The sequence below is a fragment of the Rhinichthys klamathensis genome, unplaced genomic scaffold (assembly GCF_029890125.1).
Source record: "Rhinichthys klamathensis goyatoka isolate OS25496 unplaced genomic scaffold, OSU_Roscu_1.1 h1tg000599l_1, whole genome shotgun sequence".
NCBI lineage: Eukaryota > Metazoa > Chordata > Actinopteri > Cypriniformes > Leuciscidae > Rhinichthys > Rhinichthys klamathensis.
This window is the reverse complement of record NW_026607054.1, coordinates 272108-289313: the sequence shown is the minus strand read 5'-3', so window position 1 is coordinate 289313 and position 17206 is coordinate 272108. Positions and strand designations below refer to the sequence as shown.

Genomic DNA, 17206 nt, shown 5'->3' with positions numbered 1-17206 from the left:
GATTAGACTGGTATCCCCATTCGTCGTCCTCCGACGGAACTCGGAGTGACAACGAAAGGGAACGTCTCGGTTACGGATGTAACCCTCGTTCCCTGAGTAGGGAACGGAGACGTTCCGTCTTCCTGCCACTTTCCGCTGTATGAGCTCTGAGCTCTGTCTTGGCTCCTCAGCGATTAAATATATCTGCATGTTGCGCCGTCTTCCGCTTTATACCCACGAGGTGGGGCGGAGATACGCTATGCAAATTCCGCAGACCCATGGCATTTCTTTGCCATTGGCTCGTTTTGTAATAGTCGAAGTTGATAGGCTTTCTATGCGAAAACCCCATTCGTCGTCCTCCGTGGCTTTTGTAGCCACTAAACTGAGATTTCTACACCCTTAGTTCTAGAGAAAATTCACTATAGCAACAACCCCCTGCTGCTACAGTTACGTTAATGAGAACAAATATTTTTACTTATAGTAGAGGTATCACATACCACTGGATTCATGTCCATTTCAATCTGTTGTTGTGGTTTTGTTTGTAATCTCCACTCAGACTGGCTCCTGATCTGCTCTGGTGTGTTCAGTCTCATGCTGTACGTTAACACATTGTTGCTGTGTGTTTTTCAGTGACCTTAATGTTTCCTCATCAACCGACACTGCAACATCAATACTTTCGGTTTCTTTATAAAGTGGGAAAGAAACTGGGATATGATGATCGTGTCCATGAAGGAATTAGAAGATCGGACGGCCAGAAAGTATGTTGCTCTTTCTCCACAAACAAACGTTTTGTCCCTTGTTTCCTTCTGTGAACCTTGAGTCTTGCCATAAACATCAGTGTTGACAGTTTTGATCAAAAAGTGTTTAAAAAATGTAGACTGTAGATGATCATTTGCAAAAAAATGTCTTTATTTTTTAGGTTGACATCAAATTTGTTGAGAGGTGCAGACTTTGGGAAACATCGGTAAGTTGACAAGACTTTTTTCTTCATGAAATTCTCTAGTAAGAATTGGTGTTTTAAATTTGGTAATATAGATAGTATGATATATAACCAGTGTTGGGCAAGTTACTTTTAAAAAGTAATTACAGTTACTAGTTACTTCTTCCAAAAAGTAACAAAATTAGTTACTCGGTTACAAATTATAAAAGTAACTAGTTGCTTCAGAAAGTAACTATTGCGTTACGTTCAAGTCAATTTTTAAATGCTCAAATGTGACCCCACCTCAACCCCTCTTTAACGGACCTTAAAATACATGTTCAATTATTTATGATAAATATGAATATTATAATGAAATGGACACTTGATACAATACATTATTAACAGAAACAATGTAGAAAAATCTAAGACTAATTCTAAGTTTTATCTTCTTGAAATTCTCTAGTAAGAATTGGCTTTTAAATTCGGTAATATAGATAGTATGATATATAACTGAATTACACAACCAAAGCCTAGAAGCATCGGTTATAGACAAGGTGGGAATTATGTAATTTTAGGGGCAAGGCCATTTGGCCTCCACCTTTTCTTTTTTTTTAGGGGCACCAAGGCCATATGACAGGGCACAAAGGCCATTCAGTACAATTCGATGGTTTTCCCATTCAGATTGATACCATAACATCCTAATTTGGAATAAGACATGGATTATGACTTTTTTAATAAAAAAAACAAAAAAAATTTAATGAGAGAGAGAGAGAGAGAGCCATTACATCCAGAAGGTATACACCCTCACACAACAATAGAAACAACGTAAATGCCAATAAAAGCATTCAGAAACATGATAATTCAGAAATTATGAGACATTTTTTTTTATGAAACATCTTCATGAAAATAAAATTGAAGTTGGCATTGTATCAATCTAGAAATGCACTGCAGCTAAAGCCACATGTCTGACCATGTTATACTTAAAATCTGAAGATGATATGTCTAAAACTCTGTATTTAGGTAAATGTTTTTCAAGATCATGTCATATGACTTTATTTATTAGCTTAGCAGAGCATCAATACACGACAATTTATGAGATTAAAACCATGTTTGTGCTCCAAACTTACTTTATAACTCAAGTCGAGTGTTCTAAATAACCTTCTGTGATCTGATTTGGCTTCAGATAAAAAAAAATCAGACAGAAAATATAATATTTTATGTATAATGCAATGATGATAAAGTCTATCGATTAGAATAACATTATACATATAATCTATTATTATGAAAATGCCTGACATGGCTCGAAGAACACAGGTAAGTCAAATATCATTGCAAAAATGTTTATTGTCTTCAAAACGACATTATCTGTATGTTACAGCGATCTGTTAGCTCTGTTTGTGGTCTGGACTCATAAATTTTGGGGCATCTCGCCCGGGGGGCGGGGTTACGTCCTGCTTCACATCTCTCATGCGGGTTCTCGTTGACCAGGGTCAGCGCGCACAATAGCGCACACAGGCAGGCACAGAACTAGCTAGCGAACCTAGGTCTAAACCTAAACCTAACCCTAACCCTAACCTAACCCTAATCCTAACCCTACCCGCCCCCCGGGCGAGATGCCCCAAAATTTATGAATCTCGTTTGTGGTCGGGGATTTGGGATTTCCTGCATTGTCGAACGCTCTTCTTCATGTGTTTCAAATATGGACTATAATGTTCAGTAGAGCGCCCTCAGGCTGCTGGTATGAATTGAAAACACAGCACATCAATATACAGCGCTCATATGATTACATCGACGCATTTGGCTATAAATTCAATAAAATATTATTCCTGTCAATTAGGGCTGTAACGATACACCAAACCCACGATTCGATTCGTATCACGATTTTTGACCCACGATTCGATTCGTATCGCGATTCTATCATGGGGGCGGGGCTTGAGGGGGCGGGGCTTGTGGTGAAAAAAAGAGATTTTGAGAGAAAAAAAAAATACCGGTATTTTTATTAAATAACATTAGGAAAAACCTGTATAATCTAAACACCAAAGAACAATAATAACTATGCAAATGATTAAACTATACTAGGCAGTGTAGGCTGCTGCTTTTGGGTTGTGTTCTGTACTCCAACTAAATTGATTTCGGGATGGTGCCGTAGGATATGCATCTGCATGTTGGACGTGTTGCCGGTCAATTGAGGATTAATTTAATGCACTTTCTGAGAACTTATATTTCAAGTTTTGGCTGCAAATTTCACGTCTATAATGCTGAAATTGCCAAATTTTAAATAATTTATCCTCAACTAGTTTTGTGGTGTAGGTCTACATATTTTATAATGTTAACTTCAAATAATACTAATAGTAATTTAAAGATGTGGTAGTTCTCAGGGCCTGAATTTCGTTTTGGAAAATGGGGGGGAAATCCCCCCTTAGATGATTCTCATGGGGGGGATTTTTTTTTGTTTGAGGGGGAGAAAGGGGGGGCATTTTTTCCAAACAAAATTATTACATTTATCTTGCCTAAATGTTTGCGCTCATTGCATTTTTACAATGGGGTAATATTGTTGTTAAGAATTTACACATCACAAGGAAGCTTGATTTAAATTGTTTAATTAAATTGAAAAAAGTAGCACAAATAAATACAATAGAATAAAGATACAAATAAAGACAATTAAAGAGAAAAGTTTTTGAATAGGTCTAACACTAGTATTCATATACAGATACTGAATAAAGTAATCAAATGGAAAATAACACTGGGTGGTATTTTAGTCCTGAATAAATTAAATACATAGGCTATTAATCCTGATTCCTTTAACTTAAAGCCATCTTTTGTTGTTTTGACAACAAAATTAATGACAGACACATATGGCTGCCGTCACTTTAAGAGCTAGTGCACGGATCCTGTGTTCATTATACTGGCATGCGTTTTATGCTTATTAAAGACAAAACCGACTATATTTAGAGTATAGCCTACTCACAAAGACCGAAATTGACAATTTTGCGTGTTAAAGCAATATAATCCGCGAAAAATAGTTACTGGCCAGCTGTTTTTGAGGCGGATTTTCTATGAATGTGCGCATAGAAAATAATCTCAGAGAGCGCGCGAGCACTGATTAGTTTAAAATCGCTTGAATGTTTAAACTGGTAAGACTTAAAAAGACTTCAGTCACGATGCACAGCTGGCCCGATTGTGCAAGTGAATATCCGTCATGTAGCGACCTTACAGTCTATGGTCCCGACTCCTAAACGCGAGTGTTTTATCGCCGCAGCGCTTGATGCTTGCCTTACACAACACATTATGAGAAGAGATAGAAGACGCGCGGCGCCGCTGAACACTCACGCTGTTTGTGAAATTGCGTCTGGAAGATAGTTGTTAAAAGAATGATTTGCGGGAATGATTAGAATTATGCGCAATACCCGCGCCGAAATTCGAGCCCTGGTTCAGGACAGGAAGGATAACTCTGGGAGTTGGAAGGGGTGTGATCGCGATTCTGCCTTCTCACATCGCGATACAGGATCGTGGACCTGAGTATCGCGATTTCGATTTTATATCGCGTATCGTTACAGCCCTACTGTCAATATAAATCTGATGTAAACTGAGAATATATCAATATTTTTCCAAATCTGCACACTTTTGAGCTAAAAGCCGTGAGGGACGTTGTTTTGTGAATCACTGTCATGACGACAACACAGGAGTTTTTTATGAATGGGAGCGTCTGACGCAAATTATTAGACATAACTGTCAATATAAATTTCTCAGAATACAATAGTGGTCAAATACTGAAACGTGAGTCTTATATCTTTTTAATGATATAGTTTGTCAAGGTAATAACATAAAATCTTATAGTAACTTTGATCTATTAAAAAAAAACGCTTCAGTGCGCCGATGCTTTCCTGAGTGTCGTTCTTCTGTTGGTGCTGACGTTACATGCTTCTTGCACTGCTGTTTTGAGGCATGAGATCATCGATGTGATTATAACACTGCACCTGCGCGAATCCACGAACTAATTGAAGTTAAGAGACTACTTGGGTGGCTCGCTGTAATTCAAAGCAAGCCCACTATGCCGCACTGGCGCTTTATACATGGAACTTGGACAGGGCCAGGGCACACAGACCACTGTGGCCGTACGATGATTTTTTTTTCACGGGGCATGAAGGCCAAAGTGTAGGGCAACGGCGGCCATGGCCGCGTGGCCGCGGTATAATTCCCACGCTGGTTATAGAGTTCATGTAAAGTTTTTTTTTTTTTTTCATTAGCTGGGTTTCCATCCAAACGTGAAGCAAATCTTTTTCGAATGAGCATCATTAAATGTTAATGTTTGACTAGGGGTGTGCCGGTTTCAGAATTGGTGATGACGTGAGTCAAATGTGACGGTTCGTAACATAACCGTCATGGGGGGGGGGTTTGAATAACTGTTCGTCTGTTATAGGACAACTTAGTTTGAATAAACAAGCAGACACTGATTAGCTACTGGCGTTTATTTAACATGAACAGCAAGACAACTAGAAGTGAATGTGCTTTCCATTAAATGTATCACACAGTAAACAAATCCTTAACAAACAAACGTTGCAATGAACGTGCTTTGTTTTAAATAAATCACACACAGTAAACAAACCTTAACGAAAAAACTTTGGAATGAACTTTGCAATTTAGACGCGCAAACTGCGTGCCGTTGCGGTGAGACGTGCATGCTCGGGCAGATTCGGCTTGAAGTCGTTCATCCTCGGATGCGGCGTCGCGCGCGCTGTTACAAAAAAGCCGTGCACACAGCCAAGCCAAATGGGGTCTTGCCGGTCTTGCGCACCGAACGCGTCATTTTTGCCGCGCGCACCTTCGCGCTCGTGCGGACAGGTCGAGTATAAACGAGGCTTTACTCCGTGTCAGCGCGCGCTCTGATCGGTAAAGTACAGACAGACCTCTCCCGAATCATCTCCAGCAGTAGCAGCCTCCGTTTCCCTCTTAAGCTGATATTAGTATTTAAACATTCTCTATGATAAAATTTTTTTGTAAAACATATTTTAATAGCACGGTTTTGGCGGTTATAGTGTTCTAATGACGGTGTTCAACTATAACCGTCGGTCTCACGGTTATATAATAACCGTCACACCCCTATGTTTGACTATTCCTTTTAACTCTAATGAAAATAGTGTCAAAGTCAGTTAGAATAATCAAATGTAACAATTTATTATGTCAGGTAAATGTATCATGCCAATTACATAATAAATCCAAAGATAATCGATACAAAACATCAAATGCTCTGGAATAAAGAGAAGAGATGCAAACCCAACATTTAAAAAAAATACTTGAGGCTGAGAGTCTCGGACACTCTCAGTCTCACGGGCTGATCTGAGGACAGAAATGCCCAGAATCCCTTGCTGCGTTCCATTAAATAGCCAGAACCTCTTTCACATGGAAACAATGGTAGTTTGCATTCAGAGTTGATCCTTTGTGTGCCAGTCAGTGTTGAGAAAGTTCACTTTCTACATGAACTAGTTCAAAGTTCAGTTCACAAATTTTAAAATGAACTAGTTCATAGTTCTTTTTTTCCATATGTTGCTGGGAGCTATTTTTTTTTGTTAAATAATTGCCACCACAGCCCATATAAAACAACAGTCGAACGTACTGTCGGCTATTACTGCCTGATGAACGTTACTGTGAACTCGTTCATTCTGGTGTCTGTGAACGCACACTCTCTGTTTAACTTGGGGTGCCAGATCTCTACAGAGCCTTCCAGGCGAAAACCCGGCTAAAACACACCGTAAACAGGCCTTATACAGCAATTATTTGATCGGCGGGCAAAGTTTGCACAGAAATGTACGATTTTGCCATCCTCACCGACCTTGTCATAAAACTTGTTTAAATAATCATACGACGCCTCCCCGCTGCTTTTTCGACTACATGCTGCTTTTTGTTTTGACGACGCATGCGGCGGTGCGACACTGGTGTTGCCAGATTGGGTGTTTTTTTCGCTACATATTAAGGCCTGTTTACGGTGTGTTTTAGCCGGGTTTTCGCCTGGAAGGCTCTGTAGAGATCTGGCACCCCAAGTTAAACAGAGAGTGTGCGTTCACAGACACCAGAATGAACGAGTTCACAGTAACGTTCATCAGGCAGTAATAGCCGACAGTACGTTCAGTTCATGTTCGCCCAAAATATGAACGTGTTCAGGCACAACACTGGTGCCAGTTATCTCTAAACTCTTAAAAACCATATTACCTTTTGTTTTACTTATTTGGAAATGAGACATTTGTACCAGTCACACTGAGACATTTCGAATGATGCTAAATATGTATACTACTCTGATAATTATTCACATTAAACCATATAGATTCTTGTGTGAGTTTTAGGTGTGCCTGAGAGAGAATGAAATGTAGATAAGGTGAGACTTTGTCTCAGGGGAAGAGGGGGAAGTCAATTGTTAATTTCCAGCGAGGTCCTTTGTCTCATAGACCAGTGGTCAGATCTCTTCAACCAGTTGTTCCAGTCTTACAGTAGTGATGTGTGTCGTTCGACTCAATGAGCGACTGCTTTAAGAGAATGGTGAGAGTCGGTTCCCGTCTGAGAGCTGTTTTCGTATGTTAATACAAGTAAGAAAAATATGATTATCCTTTCGCTACACTGCTCAGCCACACGACAAGTAGTCACTAGCTTAATGTTATTTTGATGTGTTTTCATCCTTAATATCAGGTCAGAAGACAAGAGTAGTAACACAAGCAAACAAAGTAGCATTTTAATAACGGACAACAAAGACAGAACGTAGAATTTGTAAAATGAAACTTATCTTATCGAGCAGGGACGACCTTTAACAACCTTATAAATGTGTTTTAAGTGTGATGTGCTTACAATGGTTTTATTTTGAATATAAATCAAAATAATTTGGCAAATGCGTTTCCATCTCCCAATATTCGCATTAATCCTTTTTCGCACAATTCAAAAACACCAAGCGAGTGTGTGAACATTTTTGCGACTTAAGGGATTTTTTTCTCATTTGCCGTTTCCATCACGTTTCTGATGCGAGGCTTTAAAATGTGCATAAAAACAGGGTGATGGAAACATAGCTAATGCTTTCATCTGTCATTTCCCTCACGCGAATGTTTTGTCACTCTCTTTTCTTTAGCCTGAGTTTGAGGAAGAGGGCACTACATTGCTGAAAATGCAAAAGCCTCCAACTTGCGACCATTTCATTCGGTTGTATGAGCGTTTCATCTTGCAAGACCAAACCATCCTGGTAATGGAACCTCTTCCTGGGTATGTGAGCTTGAGGGAGTTCATGAGAAGAAACTGCGGGTGCCTGACTGAAGAGACAGCGAACCACATCATGAGCCAAGCCTATGTTGCAGGGCGTCACTGCTTGGAAAATGATCTTCTTTACCCAGTACTCAAGAGATTGATACTGATCAACCAAAAAACCCTGCAGATAAAATATGCACACCTTGCCGAAAAAGACTTCGAAAGTGAGTTGGCTTTTTGAACACAGATCATTGATGACTGGTGATGTTTTACTAAACACTGGAAATGTATTGCTTGCAGGAATTGCAGAAACGGATGAGGAATTGGGCTGCGAATTCATGACTCTATGGATAATGGAACAACACAACAAAGAGCTCTTGGGTGAGATCGAGGACGAAGTGAAATTGCATGTGCCTGATGCAAAAACTTTCTTAACTACAGAGAACATGGCAGATCTTCCCATGGTTCAGATTTGTAGAGAGAATGAAGAATCGTGAAGCCAAAAAAGTAAGAAAAAGAGATTTTTTTGTTTCAGGCCTTTAAATCAAAAAGACATTATTTGAGATAGAACAGACTCAGACCTGCCAACCTGTTCGCATTTTGACCTAAAAGTGCGCTGGTATGATTTGTCACTCTAAACTACGCAAAAACCTGGAGCAAGTGCTGTTCTCAAATCAAGCAACAGCAGAAGAAGAGTTCGGCCGATCATAGCGCTGGCTCATTCCCCAAATAGCTAGCCTGGATGATTGACAAAAGCGTAAGGCTTGTGATTGAAAAGAGACAGCAATACAGAATCCCGCTGGATCCCCCTTTCACTCCCGCCGCCTGACGGATGTCTTCAGCGAGGACCGTACAGTCGTCTCGCTGCGTCCGACTCCTCACGGGAAACAGGCTGGGGGAGATGTGTTGAAATATTGAGTTGAGTTAACTTAATCCTCTGCGTGATCGCATGGATCGACTCTAAAAATGCGCTCTGTCATTCATAGTCACTCTGAACAATATAATCTAAATAAACTTGAAATCGCTATGTCTTTATGAAAGTGCTCTGACTTGTGGATGACTGACAACTGCGAGTCTGGAGGAACAAGCATTTATTCATTCTCAGTGTTGAGAAATGTAGCATGAAGAATGTGTAATGTTATTGTGTTAAAAATAACTAAAGTACCTCATTATAAGGATGAAAACTAGCGTGTTAATTACTTATGGATTTAAAAGTACCATTGTCTCAGTGCTGCGCGAACTCCGCCACAAACGCGCACACAGAGAGAGAAGACGGGCTACTGTAAGTCTACTTTTTGTTCTTGCTTGTGTTTTGTTTTCTGTCAAAATATCAGAGAGCATCATATCAAGTAGGCCTATATAATGAGGGGTTTTGTTAACGGTATTTTAACGATTTCTAAAAATGGATAATGATGGATAATACAAAACCCCTCATTATATAGGCCTACTTGATATTCTTTTCAGAATTGGCGATTCGTTTCGCTACTATTGGTCCTGTCTATGCATTGTCAACAGTTTTTTACAGGGTTTCCGCAGAGTCATAAAAAGTCTTAAATTTAACAATATGAATTTTAGGCCATAAAAAGTCATAAAAACACCCAGATTTTCCATACAAGGTCCTAAATTACATTTAGCCACGTCTTAAATTGATATGCTCATTCATTCATTATCGCGCTATAATTTTTTCTCTATAAAACGATATCGAGAGTTCGATAAATGTTTGATATTATTTAAAAAGAAATTAATTTTCCAATAAAGATATTCATTTTGTGAAGGAAAAATGACAAATGTTTGAATTTTCTACCTCAGATTTGTGAAATGTTCACCTGTTTGGCAAGTGTTTGTCATGATATGTTCTGACAATAAAGAGTAGTTTAAAACCACAATTAACGCTCTTCTACAACTTTCAGTTAGGAGCAAAAATCTGCCTTTAAAGTTGAAAGAAATAAAGATTTGTCATTTATCGTGATACTTATCGATATTGACTGATATATTATCGTGATAATTGTTAAGTGTTGTTCCTGTGTTATTGATACTTAGGAAAAGGGAGCCTTCAGTTTGTTACTCTTAAGAAAATGGAACCTTTAAATAATGAAACTTATTACTTTTAATGAAAGTCAATAAAAAAGACTTTTGAAAGGAAGTTATTTTTCGTAATTCGTGTAGGTCATAAATTTAAATCCTAATGGTCATAAAAAGGTCTTAAAATGTCTTAAATTTGACTGACTAAACCCTGCAGAAACCCTGGATTTATATACAGTATGTTTGTATTGGCTAACGTTTATTCAGCTAATGTGCAAGACAGCACAAATATAAAACCTTTTTCTGTGGGATTTATATCATATTTGGATATTGGAATAATAAATGAAGTGGCCTATTTTAAATGAATCACATGTACACAGAATTTTTTTTTTTTTTTTTTACTGTTTGCTATGAGTTTCTTAATTTTAGACTTGACCAGCACACTTTATGCAAATCAATGTTAATCATGAATAAAAATAGGTTTGAGGCGTTTATTATAATGTAGTGTACATTATAATGTAGCCCATTCAGTGCGGTGCAAGAGAACTTTTTGATTTGGGTCAAATTCAAAAAACGTTAGAAGTCAAAACTAGAATAATGAAGATAGGCGTGTGTTTGTGTTTGTCTTGCATTCTCAAACCTGTGAGAATATATGAGCCCACCCAAACCTCGTGTCCCGTCCCACTGATGGTACTCAACAAAAGGGTCGAGGTTGGCAGGTCTGCAGACTAATAAATAACTAGATTTGTTTAATAGATGAAATTACTGTCACACAACAGCCAGTTCTTCAGTCGAGCAGTTTTAATGATTCTTCATATTTTAAACAATATTTAACTGTGTTACTGTGGCAAGCAGGACGAGGCCGAGATGAGCACCAGTCTCGAGTGTCTCACGGAGGATGAAAGCAGGAGCGACGACACTGAAGAACAGGAGAGGACCAGGCCTGGACATTTGCATTACATTGAATCATTTTGCAGAAGCTTCATGGTTGACGGAGTCTCCGCCGTGGGCCGTGGGCCGGAGCTGCTGCCGTCCGCTGGATGGGGAGGAGCAGTGAATGAGGAACTCCTGCCGGCTGCCGAACCCGCAGAAGCCGCCGCTGTCCCCCAGGAGTGACGTCACAGGCGGGGAGCGTGTGTGAGAGCAGGTCAGTCCAGCAATCATCAGAGTTTATGCAAACACGCCGTCTATAGACAGTAGTGAGATACAGTTTACAAACGCAGTCTCGAGATTCAAACAATAGGCAACATGGAGCCAATGCTCGATTACGCTCAGCCCAGCAGTCGCCCAACAGATGCTGTCTGAGGACATTAATACAAACCAAAACTCACATGTATGCAGAAATAACAGCAGGACACGATTACTGGGGGACTTCTCACTCAACTCAAGCTTGGTAACAGTATGAATGAGGACGTAAGAATGCAGATTTGTCATTTTAACTGAAATTAGGACTGGTGTTGCTTTAGACATTGTCGGTCAGAACACCGGGAACACTCCCATAAATCCTGATGAACTCGTTACATCATGAGAAGGATGGCGTCTACGCTAATACTAGTCCTTCTGTTTATCCGAGGTTTGCCGCAGTCCGCCGGATCCCGGCCGTATCCAGATCAGATGGTGGACCTGCACCTGGACACATCCATGACGCATCCTTCATCAGCCCTGTGAAGGCCTCATCGTCACGACAGCCATCGGCACTGATCCTCAACAATCTCGTCTCCATACCGGCGTGATGACTCCGACTTCCAACCAGATGAACTGCATAATATAATGTTCTGATCCAATCTGACTTCTGGCCTGTAATGCTGCCTGGATCATAAACAGACACTGTTCGCTCGTTGGCCAGAGGAGAACTGGCCCCCGACTGAGCCTGGGTTCTCCCAAGGTTTTTTTCCTCCATTCTGTCACTGATGGAGTTTTGGTTCCTTGCCACTGTTGCCTTGGCTTTTGGCTTGCTTAGTTGGGGACAATTAATATTCAACAATATTATTGATCTGCCTCACTTAAGGATAATAAATAAAAATGTCTAATAAATATTTTATATATAATTATGGTCACTCTTCTCATTTCATTTGTAAAAAATGTATTTCCATCAGTATACAGTACAAGCCTTAGGCCCCCACCAGCTTTATCGTTTTAGCTGTCTTTTATAGTTACATATAAATTCATATCAAGATTTATATGTAATACATAAATAAAAATGGAGCTTAGTTTAAATATCTCAATATAAAATATCCACATAGAACAAATATAAAATAGATTTGGGTATCCAAATATACCAAACAATTATTTGGCTTTGTAATTGTCCTTATTTCACCCATACACAAATGCTATCCCGGACGCTGAAGACACGTCAGCTGCACACAGATTTATATCCTCATCATGCTGCAGTGTTTGGCCAGTTATTCACTTAAGATGCATATCTGATTCCAAAGATGCAAGTATAAGTTCTCATTAGATGTGTGATCAGTGTTGGAAACGTTACTTTAAAAAAGTAATTAGTTATAGTTTCTCACTACTTGTTCCAAAATGTAGCTGAGTTAGTAACGGAATTACTCTATAATATAAGTAACTCGTTAGTCGTTACCAGGGAAAGTAACTATTTGCGTAACTGTTAAAACAAGTTGCTATATTATGTCAAATAATTTTGGATTTTTTTTGCAGTTTTCACAAGTCAGTTGAAATGAGTAGAACAGAAGTAGTGCTTATATGTCCACAGGCCTGATAGCGCTCCGGCGCCACGCCGGATTTCCGGCGTACAGACGTGTCTGCGAGAAAAAAAAATCAGGTTCGCGTAATCTGACCCAGACCTGCCAACCTGTACGCATTTTGCGTAGCGGATACGATTTTTGACCTCAAAGTACGCTGGTACGATTTGTCTCTCTAAAAATTCTTTTTTAAACTACGCAAAAATCTGGTGACGCTTCTGTGCACGGGCAGTCCTCAAATCAAGCAAAAGAAGCGGAGTTCGACCAATCATAGCGCTGGGTTCATTCCCCAAATAGCAAGCGGAGATGATTGACAGATGCGTAAGGCCTATCATTAAAAAGAGACTGAAAATCGACAGAAGGATCCCGCTTCCACTCCCGCGCGCGCCGTCTGACTGAGTTCATAAGCGAGGACAGTAGTCACGGTTCTTCTGACTCCTGAAGGTAAACGGGCTGTTGTGGATATGGAAAGTTGAAATAGTGTTTTTTAGTTAACTTAATCTGGATTCGATTATCACACGGGAGTGATCGCATGGATTATTTTAAAATACTCCGTCATTCATGGTCACTCAGATAAGAGGAAAACATCATTCAGCCACGCAAATTATAAAATGCTTAAGTATTGATGAACAATAAATCTAAATAAAATTAAAATCGCTTTGTCCTAGTGATTATGAAAGTTCTGTGATTTGTGGATAGGCTATAGTGATAAACGCGAGTTTGGAGAAACCGGCGTTATATTTATTTATTCATTCAGTGTTGAGAAACGTAGCCTGCATTACGTTTTTGTGTTAATAATAAGTAAAGTACCTAATTATGTTACATAATTATTTTGTATGAAAACTAGCGCATTGGTTACTTATGGATTAAAAAGTGTATCAGTGCAGCGCGAGCTCTCTATCACAAACACTGACGCGCGCACAGAGAGAGAAGATAATTGTAAATTGACGGGCTAAGTTTAAATTTTGTTCTTTGTTGTGTTTTTTTCTGTCAAAATTTCATCCATCCGTGTTTTTAAAATTCGTTAAATGACGAACGTTGTACTATTAACACAGCCCCATATTTCGGATTCATCTAAACTTATAACTTACTTGATATATTCTTTTTAGAATAAGTGATTCGTTTAGCTATCATTGGTCATGTGACAGGACTCCTGTCTATTCATTGTCAACTATTTTCTAAAAATATGTTTGTATTGGCTAACGTTTATTCAGCGTGTCCTGTTTATAATGTGTAATGTTCAAATGCAAAGACAGCACAGCACATCACAAAAGTCCTTTTTTTGGTGTGATTTAGTATCATATTTAATATTGGAATAATAAATTAAGTAGCACTATCTTAAGTCAATGGTTAGGCTACTAATCAATTCCTAGTTTACTTTGGAGTATTGTAATTGCCACCCACTGACCTTTCTTGGTATGGCTGTAGTATCTGTAGTCTCAGTATGCTATACAAGCAATAAGTATGCAGGTAAGTGACTAGTTAAAAGCAGGGATGCATTAATGAACAGGCCTACCAGGCCAGGGTCCCAGGAGCTCTGGTGCTTTACACAAAGATGCTACTGTAATATAGGCTGGTATTGGGTTTGTTCATCTCATGTCTGAATGATGTTCATTTATATAAAAGTCACCAGAATCTATCATTTAAGAGACTACCGGTATTTATCAAAATGTTCTCGCAGGGGAGCACACCCCTGGATCCCGCTTGACAATTATGTTGATCAGGGCATATATCTTGGCTTAGGGGCCCGCTTACCTCCCAGGGAAAAAAGTTCAGGCTCAGGATTTTTTTCTACTATCACCCCTGTGTCCACCTCGAAAATGCCAACTTTTCATCGGATTGCTCCTTACTCGCCATCTCTGCTGCTTCATCTAATCTCTGTTTAGCTGTTGTGTGTGTGTGTGTGTTTGTTTTTGTGGTTTACGAGGACTTTTTACCTGAATACGCACCAGCACTATGGGGACATTTGGGTTTATGAGGACAGAGGACATGTCCTCATAATTCCGACAGTGTAAACGTCATCTACTATGTCCCAGATGCTCCCTCTCAAAGTTTGGCGCCATGTCTTTATATACCACAAAACCATTTATATTCCTGGAGCCCTGAACTGTGCAGACAAGCTCTCACGGTTTCAGCCCTTCCCTGGAGAATGGCGACTCCATCCCCAGTCGGTTCAGCTGATTTGGGACCAGTTCGGGGACGCACAGATAGATCTGTTTGCCTCTCACGACTCGACCCATTGCGCCCTGTTTTATTCCCTGACAGAGGGCACGGATGCACTGGCGCACAGCTGGCCGCAGGGCCGCAAATATGCATTTCCCCCAGTGAGCCTTCTTGCGCAGACCCTGCGCAAGGTCAGGGAGGATGAGGAGCAGGTCTTGCTTGTCGCGCCGAATTGGCCCACCCGAACCTGGTTCTCCGAACTCATTCTCCTCGCGACAGCACCTCCTTGGCCCATACCTCTGAAGAAGGACCTACTTTCTCAGGGACGGGGCACCCAATGGCACCCTCGTCCCGATCTCTGGAGCCTCCACGTGTGGCTCCTGGATGGGACGAGGCAGGTTTGAGTAGCCTACCACCAGCGGTGGTGGCTACCATCACTTCCGCTAGAGCGTCGTCCACGAGACACGTCTACGCGTTGAAGTGGAACCTCTTCGTCAACTGGTGCTCTTCTCACCGAGTAGACCCCCGGAGATGTTCAGCGTCGTGCTTTCCTTCCTTCAAGATGGGTTGGAGCGAAGGCTGTCTCTCTCCACCCTCAAGGTCTATGTCGCCGCTATTGCTGCACAGCATGATCTTATAGAAGGTAAGTCGGTGGGGAAGCATGACCTGATCGTCAGGTTCCTGAGAGGAGCGAGGAGACTGAATCCTCCTCGCCCTCCTCTCGTACCCTCTTGGGACCTCGCAGTGGTTCTATCTGCCCTGCGGAGTGCTCCCTTTGAGCCTTTGCAGTCAGTCGAGCTTAACTTCCTGTCAATGAAGACAGCGCTTCTGACTGCATTGGCCTCCATCAAGAGGGTAGGGGACCTGCACGCATTCTCCGTTGACGAAGCGTGCCTGGAATTCGGGCCGGCTTACTCTCACGTGATCCTGAGACCCCGGCCTGGATATGTGCCCAAGGTTCCTACCACTCCCTTCCGGGACCAGGTGGTGAACCTGCAAGCGCTGCCCCCGGGAGGAGGCAGACCCAGCCTTGGCACTGCTCTGTCCAGTACGTGCTCTCTGCATCTATGTAGACAGAACGCAGTGTTTCAGGACCTCAGACCGGCTCTTTGTCTGTTATGGTGGGAAGCTGAAGGGAAAGGCTCTCTCCAAGCAAAGGGTGTCTCACTGAATAGTGGACGCCATTGCTTTGGCATACCAGCAGCAAGGTTGACCGTGCCCCCTTGGTGTGACCGCCCACTCCACCCGGAGTGTGGCGTCCTCTTGGGCTCTAGCGCATGGCGCCTCGCTAACAGACATCTACAGCGCTGCAGGCTGGGCGACACCTAACACATTCGCCAGATTCTACAATCTCCGAGTGGAGCCAGTGTCCTCTCATGTACTCGCTTCAACCAGCTATTACCGGACCCGCTCAGGTGTCTACGCTTGCTCGCCATTCCACTCTACGGACTGAATGCGTGCGATATTCTCCTCAGCTGAGCTTCTCCGAAAGCCCTGAGTTCCTCCAGCACTCCTGACGCTGGCGCCAGTGTCTTTTGCCTGCGCGTCGGCTGGGTGCCTCCTCTGAGCGACCCCCACATGTGTATTTCCACTGTAAGCCTCTCTGAGCATGTGTCTTTCCCTTGGCAAGCCACCTTGCCACCCTTGGGGTTGAAATATTCCACCTGTGGCTGGACACCCCGGTGATTCCCCATATGCATCCCTCGGGTCATATGTGTATTCTCTAAGTCCCCCCCTCTGAGTTGGCAGTAATTGCATATTCCCCTAAAATCTTGGGATATGCTCCCCAGTGTACCTTGGTATTCCTGTGCTAAATTGGAGTCCTTCATCCATGCCAGCTCACGACAGGGATCTCAGATTTACGCAGGGCACTGGAAGACAGCTGAGAAGGTGGCGTGATTAGACTGGTATCCCCATTCGTCGTCCTCCGACGGAACTCGGAGTGACAACGAAAGGGAACGTCTCGGTTACGGATGTAACCCTCGTTCCCTGAGTAGGGAACGGAGACGTTCCGTCTTCTTGCCACTTTCCGCTGTACCGTGGGGATCGCCTGAGCTCTGTCTTGGCTCCTCAGCGATTAAATATATCTGCATGTTGCGCCGTCTTCCGCTTTATACCCACGAGGTGGGGCGGAGATACGCTATCCAAATTCCGCAGACCCATGGCATTTCTTTGCCATTGGCTCGTTTTGTAA

General features: G+C 41.6%; 1 long non-coding RNA gene across 1 annotated transcript; it reads left to right on the top strand.

Moving 5' to 3' along the window:
* The first annotated feature begins 648 nt into the window (after positions 1–648).
* On the top strand, positions 649–8071 carry LOC130075717 (uncharacterized). The gene is made up of 3 exons (XR_008805566.1): positions 649–737; positions 899–943; positions 8007–8071. It is a non-coding gene; the product is annotated as an uncharacterized LOC130075717 (long non-coding RNA).
* The last annotated feature ends 9135 nt before the right edge of the window (positions 8072–17206 follow it).